This window comes from Talpa europaea (assembly GCF_964194135.1).
Source record: "Talpa europaea genome assembly, chromosome: 7".
Lineage (NCBI taxonomy): Eukaryota > Metazoa > Chordata > Mammalia > Eulipotyphla > Talpidae > Talpa > Talpa europaea.
In genome coordinates, this window is record NC_140074.1 from 43,669,672 (window position 1) to 43,682,908 (window position 13,237).

Genomic DNA, 13,237 nt, shown 5'->3' on the forward strand with positions numbered 1-13,237 from the left:
TATGACTCAGTATATATATGACTCAAATATATATATGACTCAAATAGCCAGATGTAAGAGCTACATAGGTAGAGGCCTTGCTGGTGGTGCAGGGGTTAAAGTCAGTGCTATCAAGCTACTGCCAGCTACTGCAGCACAAGTTCGATCCCTGGCCAGCAGGGAAGCTAGCCCACATGGCTCAGCAGACTTCTGTGTTGCCTACTGCTCTCCTCAGCGGTGTATTTCAATCAACCCGCCTGTCTGTTTCCCACTCTGTCTCTGGTGAATTCTTTCACACACCCCACCCCAGCACTTCTGGCCTACACCCCAGTTCTTGTGTGCATAAATTTTTTTTAAAAGCTGCATAGTAAAGGTATAGGGGAAAGTGTAGTGGCAGGATGACATAGTGGAGAATCTCTATGATCCACACAGATGGATAAAGGAGAGTCCTGGAGCCCTCAGTGGCTTTTTCAGGCTTTTACTGAGCTTTTACATGTAGTACGTCAACCAGGCACATGGCAGGCAGGAGTGCCAGGGGCCCAGGAGGCTGGCAGACCTCCCAGCCCCCTGCAAATCTTCACATGCAAATCTCTGACATTCTCTCATGGTCTCGTCCTTTCTCTTCTGCTCATTCTCTGTCATTCTCCTTTCACTGCTCTATTCTCTGCTACTTTCTCCCTACTGGTTCCCTGTGACACCACCCTTATAAGACCAGTCTCATCCCAGGTGTACCCACCTACATATACCCACAGTGCACTCCAGGTGCCCACCATCAGCTGTGCATTCAGGACCTCGGGATCCTTCATTAATGCTAATGGCGGGAGAGCAGAGAAGCCTGATAATCACTTACCCTATAATCCAGCCCCCAGGGTTTTCTGCCATGCAATCTATATACAAGTTTTATAAAAGTTTCCTTTGGCAAACTAAACATTGCAGCAATGACCCACAAAAGTAAACTGTACAACTAAATAACAATGAAACAATACAACAGAACACAAATAAGTCCAGGCAGGGCACCAACCCAGGGGAAAAAGACAAGATTATCGGCACCAGATGATCCACCATGGCTGCTGCCGAAGGCACTGCTCATCAAGGGGGGAACCACTCAGGCATCTGACATCACACGCCAGGAGCCAGCAGGCTTCTTGGCCTTCTCCAGCTGTGATCTCTGCCACAAACCACACACCGCATCCACCCCCAGCATGCACTGACTCTTGGATTGGTGATTCTGTACTCTTTGGGGGTAGTCGCCCAACCCTCAGGGTTTCTGTCTGCAGTCAGTCCAGCACTCGGCTTTCATAGCCACCAATGCAACACGCAGACCCCTGCAGTCAGGGCAACACTTTGCACAAGCGCATGGGTCGGGGATCCGTGTGCGGCCTCTGCAAGCTCTCCATGCGGCCTCTCTTGGGTCTCCTCTTCGGCTTGGGGCTCCACCACAAGCCATGTTCCCTGCCCCTCCCCCAAGAACAGGTTCCTGGGCTCCTCACCCTCAACAACAAACAGAGCATCACCCACAGGTGATTTTAAGAGACTCACTGGCCTTCTTTAGCATACTTAGGCTGCTTAACAGCCCTCAGGGCTTCCCAATCTCAGCACCAGCTTTTAACTTATTGAAGTTGGCTTTTTGATACATCTCCTCTGCTGGCTGCCGAGAACTTGGCGAGGGCTTCCTCCCTCAGCCTCTTGGGCTCTTCTCTTGCCTGCCCCTTCTTCCACTCTGGCCGTTGCCGCTCTGGGCTGGGGCCCTAGGATTGCCAGGCAGTACACAGGCTGCTTTTGGCCACCAAGGCCCACCTGCCAGGCCTTGATTTTCATCTCCTGGGTGTACTAACGATACCATGCACCCCCAGAGCCCCCAAAACATAACATCAACCTGTCAAAGTTCCTCTGCCTTCTGGTGGGATTGTCAGTCCAAGTCCATCAGCTTTTCCTGTGTAAGCACTGGGCAAGCTGAGGTGACAAGGATTGTGGTCCTCTTTCTTCTACGATTCTGCTGCCTCAGGGGTCGTGGACTGGTCCTCTAGGGCTGTCTCCTCCTCCACTTGAGGTCTCATCCCGCAGTTCCTGGACCTTGACCACCTCCTGCGCTCCTGCAGCATCTTTAGCTATTCCATGGCTCCTGGACTTTGGTCACCACCCGGGCTGCCATGGCGCCTCCAGCATTGTTACACAGGCTCATGGTCTGCTGCTACTCAGTCCCTCTCGAGGTCTTCAGCGGGCCCCATACCCGTCTGCATCAAATCATCCTGCCGACTTACACCAATTATAGCAGCAGGAAGGGAGGAGCAGGATCTCTTTGATCTGAGCAGCCAGGTAGAGAAGAGTCCTGGAGCCCTCGGTGACTGTCAGGCTTTTATTGAGCTTTTTACATGTAGCGTGGCAACCAGGTACATGGCAGGCAGGGGGCCAGGAGGCTAGCAGACCTCCCAGGCTCCAGCACATCTTTGCTCTTTCTGGGCTCTCTGGCATTCTCTCATGGTCTTGTTCTTTCTCTTCTGCTCATTCCCTTTTTCATTCTCCGTTCTCTGCTACTTTCTCCCTACTGGTTCCCCATGACACCAGCCTTATAAGCCCAGGTATACTCACCTACGTATGCCCACACCCTACTCCAGGTGCCTGCCATCAGGCATGCATTCAGGATTGCAGGGATCCATCATTAATGCTAATGGCGGGAGGGCAGAAAAGCCTGATAATCACATCCAACAGAAAGGTTCAGTGCTTTAGGAGCATTTAGGAAGCTAGGGTTGGGACTGTTATCAGCAAGAGTGACCAGAGAGGGGAGATATCAGGTGTCTTATAGAACTCATTCCCATTACAGTCCTCAAAGGCAAAGCACAGCCAAAAGTCTAGAAGTTTCTTTAATTCAATTTTGCTTCAAGAACAACATTTAATGGGTGCAAAAGTCTTATCTGTGGCATATGTGGACCAAATGAAGCTAGTTTTTAATGTGAATATTGCCATCTGTCCAAATGCCAAGTGACCTTTGTGATCTTTGTTAGAACACTTCAACAGATCAGAGGAATTAAAGGTCAAGGGCCAATGCAAACTTGCAGAAACTAAAATGAGACTGAGCAGGTACTGGTTGCTTTTCTAAATCTCCAAACTTCATCTGCTGTAGGCCAGTGGGAAAAAAGCAGAAGCATCTCTAGGTGATAGTGACTAGGAATACAGAATGCAAAATCTTCAAACTCCTTTTGTTTCTGTGCCTGGAAGAGCTGCTGTGCTCTTTAAAACCTAATGCCTTCCATTAGGCACGGGGAATTCTGGGCTTAGTAGTTTACCAAGCACAGCTTTGCTAAAATAAGTGTGTGCAGGTGCAAAGGAAGCACGCTTTGGCATCAGATTGCCAGGCTTGCCCTCCTCCCTCTTCAGACAGAGGTTTCAGATGCTGCCTGCCAGGAAATTGCCTCTACCTGCCTGATGCTTCTTTCCAACAAGCAAGGCCTTTACCTGCACAATTTTGTGATTAATGGCACACTTAGCTGATGATGTGGAAGCTAGGGAAGGCCTTTTACTTTGCTGCTTTGTTTTCTTTACCATGTTCTATTGTGATTCATAATAAGAAATATATAAATATATATTTAGTCTTCATCTCTGTTTCCAGCACAGAGCTTCCAGAACCCTTGAACTTCCTAAGTGAAGAGAGCAAGAAAGGTTCTTTTGTTATGTTAATGAGGTTACATTTGGAAAGCTGAGAGTCTGGGCTGTGGCAGTGATTAGAGGATTGGCATTTCCCCTCCAGCCCCTACCTGACTTCTGGAGGGAAGGGGAGGAGATTGAGCTCTATCACCTGTGCTCAACGATTTAATTGACAGCACCTGTGTAAAGATGCCTCTGTAAAGACACAAAAGAACAGGGGTCAGAGTGCTGCTATGTTGGTGAACTTGTGGAGATTTACCACGAGCAGCCGCCTGGAGAGGAATGGAAGCTTCCTGCCCTCTCCCATACCTTGACCTGTGTGTCTCTTACATCTGGTGCTCCTGTATTACATCCTTTTCTGAAAAAGCCAGCGATCTAGTAAGTAAAATGTTTCTCTGAGTTCCGCTCTTGTAAATTAATTGAACTGAAGGAGGAGGTCATTGGCACCTCCTGTGTGTGGCAGGAAGGTCAGAAGCCTGGTGAGCCACCTGGATTTGTGACTCGCCCCTGAAGTAGGGGTCCAGGGGAGGCAGTCTTGCAGGACTAAACCCTCATCTGTGGGATCTGGTGTTATCTCTGAGTAAAGAATTACCAGAGTCAGAGTTGAGTTAAATTTTTGGAAACCCCGGCAGTAGTGAAGAATTGCTTATTAGTGTGGGGAGTGCCCTCCCTGTCACACACAAAATAGAATGAGTGACCAGAACATCTAACCATTATTCATCAGTGAAGTGCGACGCTTTCCTGCCCACATGTGTGGCCCTTATCCCTTGAGCCCTCTGTGTTGTAGGAAAACAGTCCTTCCACAGTTGCTGTTTGCTTAGAAAACTCAGTCTCTTGGCCTTTCAGGGCCCTTCCTGCATATTTCAGTGTTTCTTGTTGGCTTGCCCTGAAATGACTTCAGTGAGGAAACTTGTGAGCAGAGGAGCTATGGATTCCATCACAGGCGTTTGGTGGATTACAGTGTCACTGGCTTCGGTCTTGCATGCATTCTTCCACCCTGGACATCTGCTTTGCTCTTTGCAAAGTGCTGAACCCAAGACACTGCATGACTCGCGTCAGAGAAGAGAAACAGGCATCTCAGACTCTAGGTGCCCAGCAGTCCAGAACTTTACCTCCTTTCCCCCATAAAGACCCTCCAGGGAAAAAGTTTGCACCTGGAGTGTATCGTCTCCACCCGCAGCATTTTCTGAAGGTGCTGCTCTTGTGCATATCTTATGTCTCCGTGCTGAAAATAAGTAGCCGCCAAAAAGAGGTAGCGGATTTGGAGTGGAAAAAGGGGGCTGGAGGCACTGAGAGATGTAAAGGATGTTATGAACTCATTTGTCTACAGCTCCCCAAAAACACTGCTCTGAGCAGCTGACCCTTTAAATGCAAAACAGCTGTAGCCAGTCCTGAAAACTCATTGCTACCCTGTCCATGCTCTTTCGGCTAGTACTGTCTTTCCTACCCTGGCAGCTAAGGAAAACGATTTCTTTTGGCATGGTTTCCTTCTAGCATATTCTGAAGCTGTAATTTCATGTGAGGAAATCTACTCAAAACCTCTCAGTTTCTGATCTAATGGCAAGGAATCCTTGGGTCCAGTCACCTTAGCCCTGTTTCAAAGCACACTCCAGGGAGGGGGAGCGCAAGGTGAGCAGAGATGGGAGTGTGGTGGGGGTGGGGTGAAGGAAAGTCTGCTTTGCTCCTGGCGTCCTTCACATTGGCCTGCAAGGCAATAATGGATTTCCTCACAGAAAAGGTGAGAGGTCAGCTTTTAGAAGGAATTTTTGTGTCAAAGTTTATTAATGAGAGCAGTAAATAGTCACCCATGTTGGACACTTACCTTTCTTTCAAAGAAGTCAAGATTTCTAAAGAGGACCATTTAAAACAAAGGATACTGTGCAGATAAAAAAAAAAAAAGAATCTGAAGGACTTAACATATTTCCCCGTGTGGTTCACCTGAGATGAAGAACTAGTGCTGTGGTGGCGCAGACGTCCCCACTCTACCGCTCCTCCTCCTCTGTGAGATGAGGCTATTCACACGTGTGTGTGTGTGTGTGTGTGTGTGTGTGTGTGTGTGTGCTGCAGTGAGCAGGAGGGATGCTGAGGGCTAGCTCAGACCCAGAATTCCAGACTCTCGTGTGACCTCCCCTTTATGATGCAAAAAGTAGAAATGTAGAAAAGGGGAGACGGAGATTGCCCCCCCACACCCCGTTATGATCTGTGATTGTTCTCCTTTTCACTTTTTTTTTCTTTTTCCTTTTCACTGTTAACAAAATGTGTCCTAGTCTTGGGACCCGAAGAGTACTTTTCCAAAGGAAGTAAAGCGGCTAGGGTCAGCTTTCCAGAAGTCCTTATTTTTCTAAGGACTTTTGGGAGGAATTTCTTCAGTATTGTTTATCCCTTCACCACAGCAATTCCGTGGGAATGAATTTCCCACAAAGTCACTGAACACTTGATTTGTGTGGGCCATCTGGAGCCCCTCAGTGCCTCCCTGTCCCAGCTGATGGGCACTTGCTGGAACTCCTATGGAGAACAGCTGTTTGAGGAAGAACAGTTTACGCAAGCATCTGCAGGTGCTCTGTCCTGGAAGACACTCAGCAGCATTCAGAACTAGTCCAGCTTGAGCGTTGTGCCCCATTCACCCAGCAGGCACGCACCCCTGGCAAACCAGGTTAATAATTTAGTGGGTGGGAGCCCCAAGAGAACAGAGCAGCCCTTGAATGGACAAATGGTTTCTTCCCTTTGTTTCCTCCTGCCCTCCCACCCTTTGAGTCCTCTTCTTGGCCTCTACACCCTGTGTAACAAAAAAGCCAAACTATATAATGAGTACAGTTTACTTCTGGAAAGAAGAATGAGGTCTGGCATTGTGGGAGGAAGCTAAGTGGGCATGGGTCCCACTTTAAAATGAGAGCAACTTTAGATATCACGTATACTATCCCATTCAAATTCTGCCTGTGTAAAATTTTTCAAACAAAAGCTTGTCCATCCGATTCTCCCTTCAACCGCTTTTGTTAGAATTATGAAAAGCTATGGTCTTGGTTACCCTCCCACTAAATCTCCTCCTCCTCCCACTCACTGAGTTTTCAATTTAATTTAGCTGTATTGGCTCTCTGTTCCAAATTTTGGCCTCTGACTGAAAATTGAAACTTTGATTCCCTTTCTAAATTTGATTACAGATGAATAGCTCTGCTTCTAATTATAGTCTTAAGTAGAGAGAAGGTACATATTTAGTCTGCTAAACCTATGGAGTTCTATAATTAGCTAGTTTAAAAAGCAGTATTTATATCTGAATCCGTTTTGTCACTGCCCTACCCAAATGTTCGATGATAGACTTTTCACATTTTTAAAGTGTCCTGCTATAAAAATGCAGTTGTGAGTGAGTAGTAAAAATTATGCAGGGAATGTTTTATATTCTGGTAAGCCATCACTAGAAGAGCCCTCTTCTCTCCATTCAAAAGAAGGCCCTGCCTTTAGTTTGCCTTATTTCACCAATCTTTATGTTTGACTTTGGAAAGGTGATCTAAACAGTATCTGTGGGGTGGTTAAAGTATTAAATAGGAACATAGAGCAGGAAAGCCCATGTGCACAGCTCCTAGCACAGTGAGCACTTAATAATCGCTAACCCTATTTACACAGCACCTGGTACCCAACTATCAAACACAGATGGCTGGGCCCCTCTCCCAGAGATTCTGATTCTGTAGTTCTGGGGTGAGGGCCATGAATTTGCATTTCTAATCAGTGCCCAGGTGATGCTGAAGCTTCCGCTGTACAGACCACACTTTGAACAGCACTGATTTAAAAGATCACCCAGCTTATTCATCTACATTCCTGTTATTTTTGTGGCATCAAAAGACTCGAGCAGTTTGCTGCTGGATATACTACAAGTAATTTACAAAGGAATTTATAATATAAAGAAGATACATAGATAAAAGCCATCAACTATTAAATGGAATAAATCTTGAAGATTGTTAACTACTTCCATCATATACCTCAAGAAGAAATGCATTTTGGAGTAGAAAGTTAATAGTATGTGTATTGAAAATGTTTTAAAAATCATCTTTTTATGTTTTCCACACCTTTTAGAACCAGTAACTAACATATGTCTTTTAAACCCCATTTCAAAAGCAAATTACTTAAAACTTGCAAAAGCCAAACATCTAAAGAAAACAAAAAACTCCATTACAGTTGGGCCACATGAATGCTTCAAGCATTCTGTGACCTCCACCTTAAATCGTGATGAACTACCAAGAAAATCTAAAAAGGGAGAGAAAGAAAAGAAAAAAAGACTTTGAAAAATATTGATCTTATGTGTAATTCTGTAAGTGAACATAAATACTGTTTGGGTAATGGTACATGATTCTGAAATTAAGATCCATTTACAATTTTAGAGTTAACGATATAACACTTAACTGCCAGTACTTCTAATATGCCTTGCTATTTAGTTGCCATATCATAGAATCATGTCTAGCCTTGACACATACACTAGACTCTTTAAGTGAAAGGGGAGAAAAAGCTTACAGTAATTATGAGTTATTTCCTGAGTTAATTCCTCAAAAGGATGTACTATACTTAATGGCAGTCTTTTCTACTAGGCATCATCCAAAGTAATTTATTTGAAAACCACTCACAGGGATAGGGCTGTGAAGCACCATTTTAATAACTGGATGCATAATTTGTACCCCTGCATGCATATCATTTCATCAAGCACATGATTATGAAGTCAACTTTGACAGAACAGGGTTTCACTGCAAAGGGAGATACGGATGCAGGCATGGAATTAATCCACTCCAGTTTTCAGCATGCTGGTCCCACTTTATTGACATGTTTGCCACACTAATAATGTTGGCCCGCGTCTGACATCTTCAGTGTTGGCACAACACACACACTGCACCTGGGCATTAGACTTTCTGGTTGGTAAGTGGAGCCTGCTCACTTAGAATCTCCTTGGTAGATGTCCAATTTCCACACTTGATTGTCTTGAGCAAGCATGTTCTTTGCAACACAGAGCTAGTCTACTTACAATGACTTTGTTATAAGCAGATGTGTAAGGTTTTAAATATTACAATGTTAAAAATAAGAAATAGAATTAAAGGGTGAGACTGGATGAGCCAATGGCCAGCTAGTTGAAACCATCTATTTCTTTCCCCATCAACAATTTTAGCAAAATATAACGATCACATTTGACTGCTTTTTACTTTTCTCCTTAACTGTTATGTCCATGTGAAATTAATGAGCACTCCAGCTCTGTTTAAAGTGAAGAGACCAAGGTGGGAAGCTGGTTGGCTAAACAGACAAAGCCCGCTTATATTCAGGCTTTGAAACTCTTTTTTTTTTTTTTTTGAATGCTGATTTATGGATATTTCTTCTTGGCACCCAATTTATATTTAATTTTTGTTGCAAATCTGGTTTAAAAGTGATTGGTAGCAGTGGAATGACTTTCAAAGGTAGACAGGAAAGGGTGGAAGGGAAGAAACGGGGTCTGCTAATCCAGCTGTCAAATAATTGACCCGTGAGTAATTAAAAGTTGGCTGGGGCTGTGGAAACAACACTGCCCTTCATGTGATGGCAGCCTCAAGTCGCCTTTGTAGATTTTGGACTTGAGGCAATGGGCCAAATGTTCTGTCTAAACTGTTTAGAAATTGCTTTTAAGTTCAGCACTCTTGGAAAGGTATTGTGTGACAAGTTGTTGCTTCAGTGCCCTCAAATGGCACAACGGCCTCAATGAATTAGAGCCTCAGTGAGAATTGTGGGCTAAGACTGGTGGGTTCTGTGACTGGGTTCTAAACCGGGTTTCCACCTAGATCCATTCCTGTGTCAACCTGTTTCCTTTATTACATCTCTGTGGCAAGAAGGCAACTGAAAAAACCCTTCCTTCCCCACCTCTGTGTCTTTTCATGAAACATTTTCTCTATGAATGTCAGTCTTGATGACCTAGTAATTTCTTCTTAGTCAAGTCCAGTTTCAAGCCATAAATGTATAAAACAAATCTTACTAAGTTAGTGCATGATATGTAGGATCTCCATAGAATTCACTATCCTTAATCTATTGAAAATTCAGTATCAGTGGGAAAGCATTCCTCTAAGGAACCACTGCTTCAACGACATCTATCTTGAGAAAAAGCCATTAGATCTAGTAAGGTTCTCATTCCAAATCCATTTAGAATTTTTATACATGGTACATAAGTACAGAAGTTTCCCTTGTTAACTAAAAGATTATTCCTATTTGGTATTTTTTTGGTGGGTCTGAGTATACTCAAAATTTTTTCCACATAAATTAATGGGACTAGTTTTCCTAGTCTAAAACCTACCAAATCACACTAAATAGTAACATTCTACTTTCCAGTAGTGGGGGGAAACTGTATTCTGAAAGAAAGATAAAGGACTCTTTCTTTTTTCCTTTTTTTTAAAGTCACTGCCTACTATGAGGGTGTAGAGAAAAAAAGGACTTCCCCATTCACTTTGGGTGGGGCTGTCGATTGATGTAGCCCCTATGGAATACAGTATGGAGGTTTCTCAAAATATTAAAAATAAATCTGCCATATGATCCAGCAATTCCACTGCTAGGTTTCTAGCCAAAGGATATAAAAATACTAATTTAAAGAGAGAGAAGTGCTCTGATATTCATTCCACACTGTTTACTAACAGCCAAGCTCTGGAAACAACCTAAGTGTCCGACAATTAGTGGATAAAGATGTGGTCTATATACTCAATGAAATACTACACAGTGAAGAAAAAAATGAAATTTTACCATATGTGACACCATGGATGTAACCATAGGGATTATGCTTAGTGAATAAGTCTGAAGGAGAAAGACAAATATCAGATGATTTCACTCATGTGAAATATAAAGCAAGGAAACAGACAAAACAAAAACAAAACAAACCCTTGAAATCCTATTGTAGATCTAATACTACCACAGCAGGAGGGGAAGGAGGAAATGGGGGAGGGAGCCTATGGACTGTAGTGGAGGATTATGGACTATTTGGTGGTAGGCATGTGGTGGCAAACATATCTGAAGAGGTGTAAACATGTACCCCTACAACATATACAGTGTTGTAAACCAAAATTACCTTAACAAATAAGTTCATTTTTCCAAAAAGAAAATCACTGTCTACTATTTTAACCCCATTATGGAGATTAACAGAACATGTTTTTGTTTTTTTCTAAATTGTTTTTTAATTAGGTGCCTTTTTCTTAATCCTTGTTTTTGTTTTTGTTTTGTTTTTTTTGACAGTATAGGACTATTGTGATCACTGTAGTTCTCCCACCATCAAAGCACCCTTTGTCCATCACCACTGTCTTTTGCTCTCCCCCACACCATGTTTTAATGCCTCCTCATCTCCCTCCCCACTGGGATACCCAGATCTATGGTCAGCTTTAAGGTTTGTCTTTGACCCTTTGTTTGGTTTCTCTGTGTTCCACATATAAGTGAAGCCATCTGGTATATATCTTTCTCCTTCTGACTTATTTTGCTTAGCATAATCCCTTCCAGCTCCATCCATGTTGCCACAAATGGCATGACTTTATGGTTCTTGATCACTGAGTACTCTTCCATTGTCTATGTACCACTTCTTCTTTTATCATTTCGTCTGTTTGGGGGCATTTAGTTTGTTTCCATATCTTGGCTATTATAAATACTGCTGCAATAAACACTATTTACAATAGCTAAGCTGTGGAAACAACCCCAAATGCCCAAAAATAGATGACTGGATCAGGAAGATGTGGTACATATACACAATAGAATAGTACTCAGCAATCAAAAAAAAAAATAAACTCATGCCATTAACAACAACATGGATGGAACTGGAAGGGATTCTGCTCAGTGAAATAATCCAGAAAGAAAAATAAAAAGAATGGATGGCTTCACTTGCAGGAAGAATGTAGGGGAACCAAATAAAGGATCTGGGGAAAAAATAATCATAATAAGTTGAAAAACAAAATTAATAGGCAACTGTAAATAACACTCTACAGGGGAGGGGAAAAGAGAGGGGTCAGAACATGGGCAGGAAGAGCACAAGGGACTATGGTGATGGCGCACAGGTGACTTGGTGGTTATTTTACGGGGTGAATTATACAGGGACTACACCTGAGGAGAGAAAGCATACAGTGTCCAAAAGGAAGAATGATGTAATATATATATAAAATGAAAAAAAAAGAATGTTCTAGAGGAAAAAAATAGTTACTTCCTCCATTCTTATGGAAAAAATACTACTGTAATAAACACAGGAGTACAGATTTCCTTTCAAATTCTCATTTTTGTGTACTTTGGGTAGATACCTAAGAGTGAAATTGCTGGGTTGTATGGCAGATCCATTCTTAGTGTTTTGAAGACCCTCCACACAGCTTTCCATAGTGGCTGTACAAGTGTACATTTGCACCAATAGTGTAAGAGGGTTCCTTTATCTCTACACCCTCACCAGCACTTGGTGTTCCTGTTTGGGTTTTTTTGTTTGTTTTTTAATATGAGCCATTCTCACCAGTGTGAGATGGTATCTTATTGTGGTTTTGATTTGCATTTTCCTGATGATGATAATGATGATGAATATTTTTTCATATGCCTATTAGCCATCTGCATATCTTCTTTGGAGAAGTGCCTATTTGGCTCTTTTGCCCATTTTTGATTGGGTTGTAAAAAACATATTTGAATATTCCATATATCTGGTATGTTTTCCAGTAAAGTGATTTGTTCAACTCTAACTCAGCCTTTTTTCCAAATTTTCTGACCTTGGAATGCTTGAAAATTCTGCTAAATGGTTCCCCATTTCCATCTTCCAAAGACTCGGAAGCATGTGGCAGGTGACCTTCCCATGTATTGCTTTTCTCTAGGGAATTCTGTGTGGCAGCTGTTGACCTAACACAGTCCACAATCCATCCCTTCAGCTTTAAAATTCAACTGGCGTTTTAGAGGGTGCTTAAACATGGTATAGAAAACATTTTTTAAAAAATCACAATTCTCACATTAAGTTTTAAGAAGATTAAACTGGTTTTTTTGTTTGTTTGTTTTTGAAGAACACATGTTCTCACAATGGTTACATCAACAGAGAAGATCAGATTATAACTACCAGTTTGCTTGGGGAACATGAACTTACAGCAAGAAGAGTTGATTACTTATTCTGAATAGCCTTTAAAATCCAGTTGTAATGACCTTTGCTTTTGTCTCCATTGTAAGAGAAATATATGAGTAACTGGACATGGATGATTCTAAGACAGTATTAGACATATTTTTTTCCTCTCTGCTTTGCAGGCTCTCAAATTTCTTATCTTTTTCAATAAAATAATGCACATAATTCAAAAAGGAAAAGTATTTTAAAAATCTGTCTTTGCCACATCTTTCAATCCCCCTCCTTTCTCCTTACCCCTCCCTCCCCTACAAGTCCCATCTCCACAGAAATCATCTGGGTAGTTCTTTAGGTAATCAATCTGTATATGCCTCTATAAATGGTATGCCTATTTCCTTTATTTTCTTATTGAAGTAACATTGCACTATAACATAAGTTTCAGGTACGCATCATTTAAAACCAATATGCATATGAACTACTTTAAGATCACCACTTAAAAGTCCAGTTCTATCCTTCATATTACAGTTGACTTCTTTTACATAATTCACTGATGCACCTTCCACCTTCTGTTAACCA

General features: G+C 42.6%; 1 protein-coding gene across 1 annotated transcript in view; it reads left to right on the forward strand.

Moving 5' to 3' along the window:
* PCSK5 (proprotein convertase subtilisin/kexin type 5) overlaps positions 1-13,237 on the forward strand; it is a gene marked incomplete at its 5' end in the record, with an annotated part of 282,220 nt that overhangs the window by 240,735 nt on the left and 28,248 nt on the right. The window lies entirely within an intron of this gene.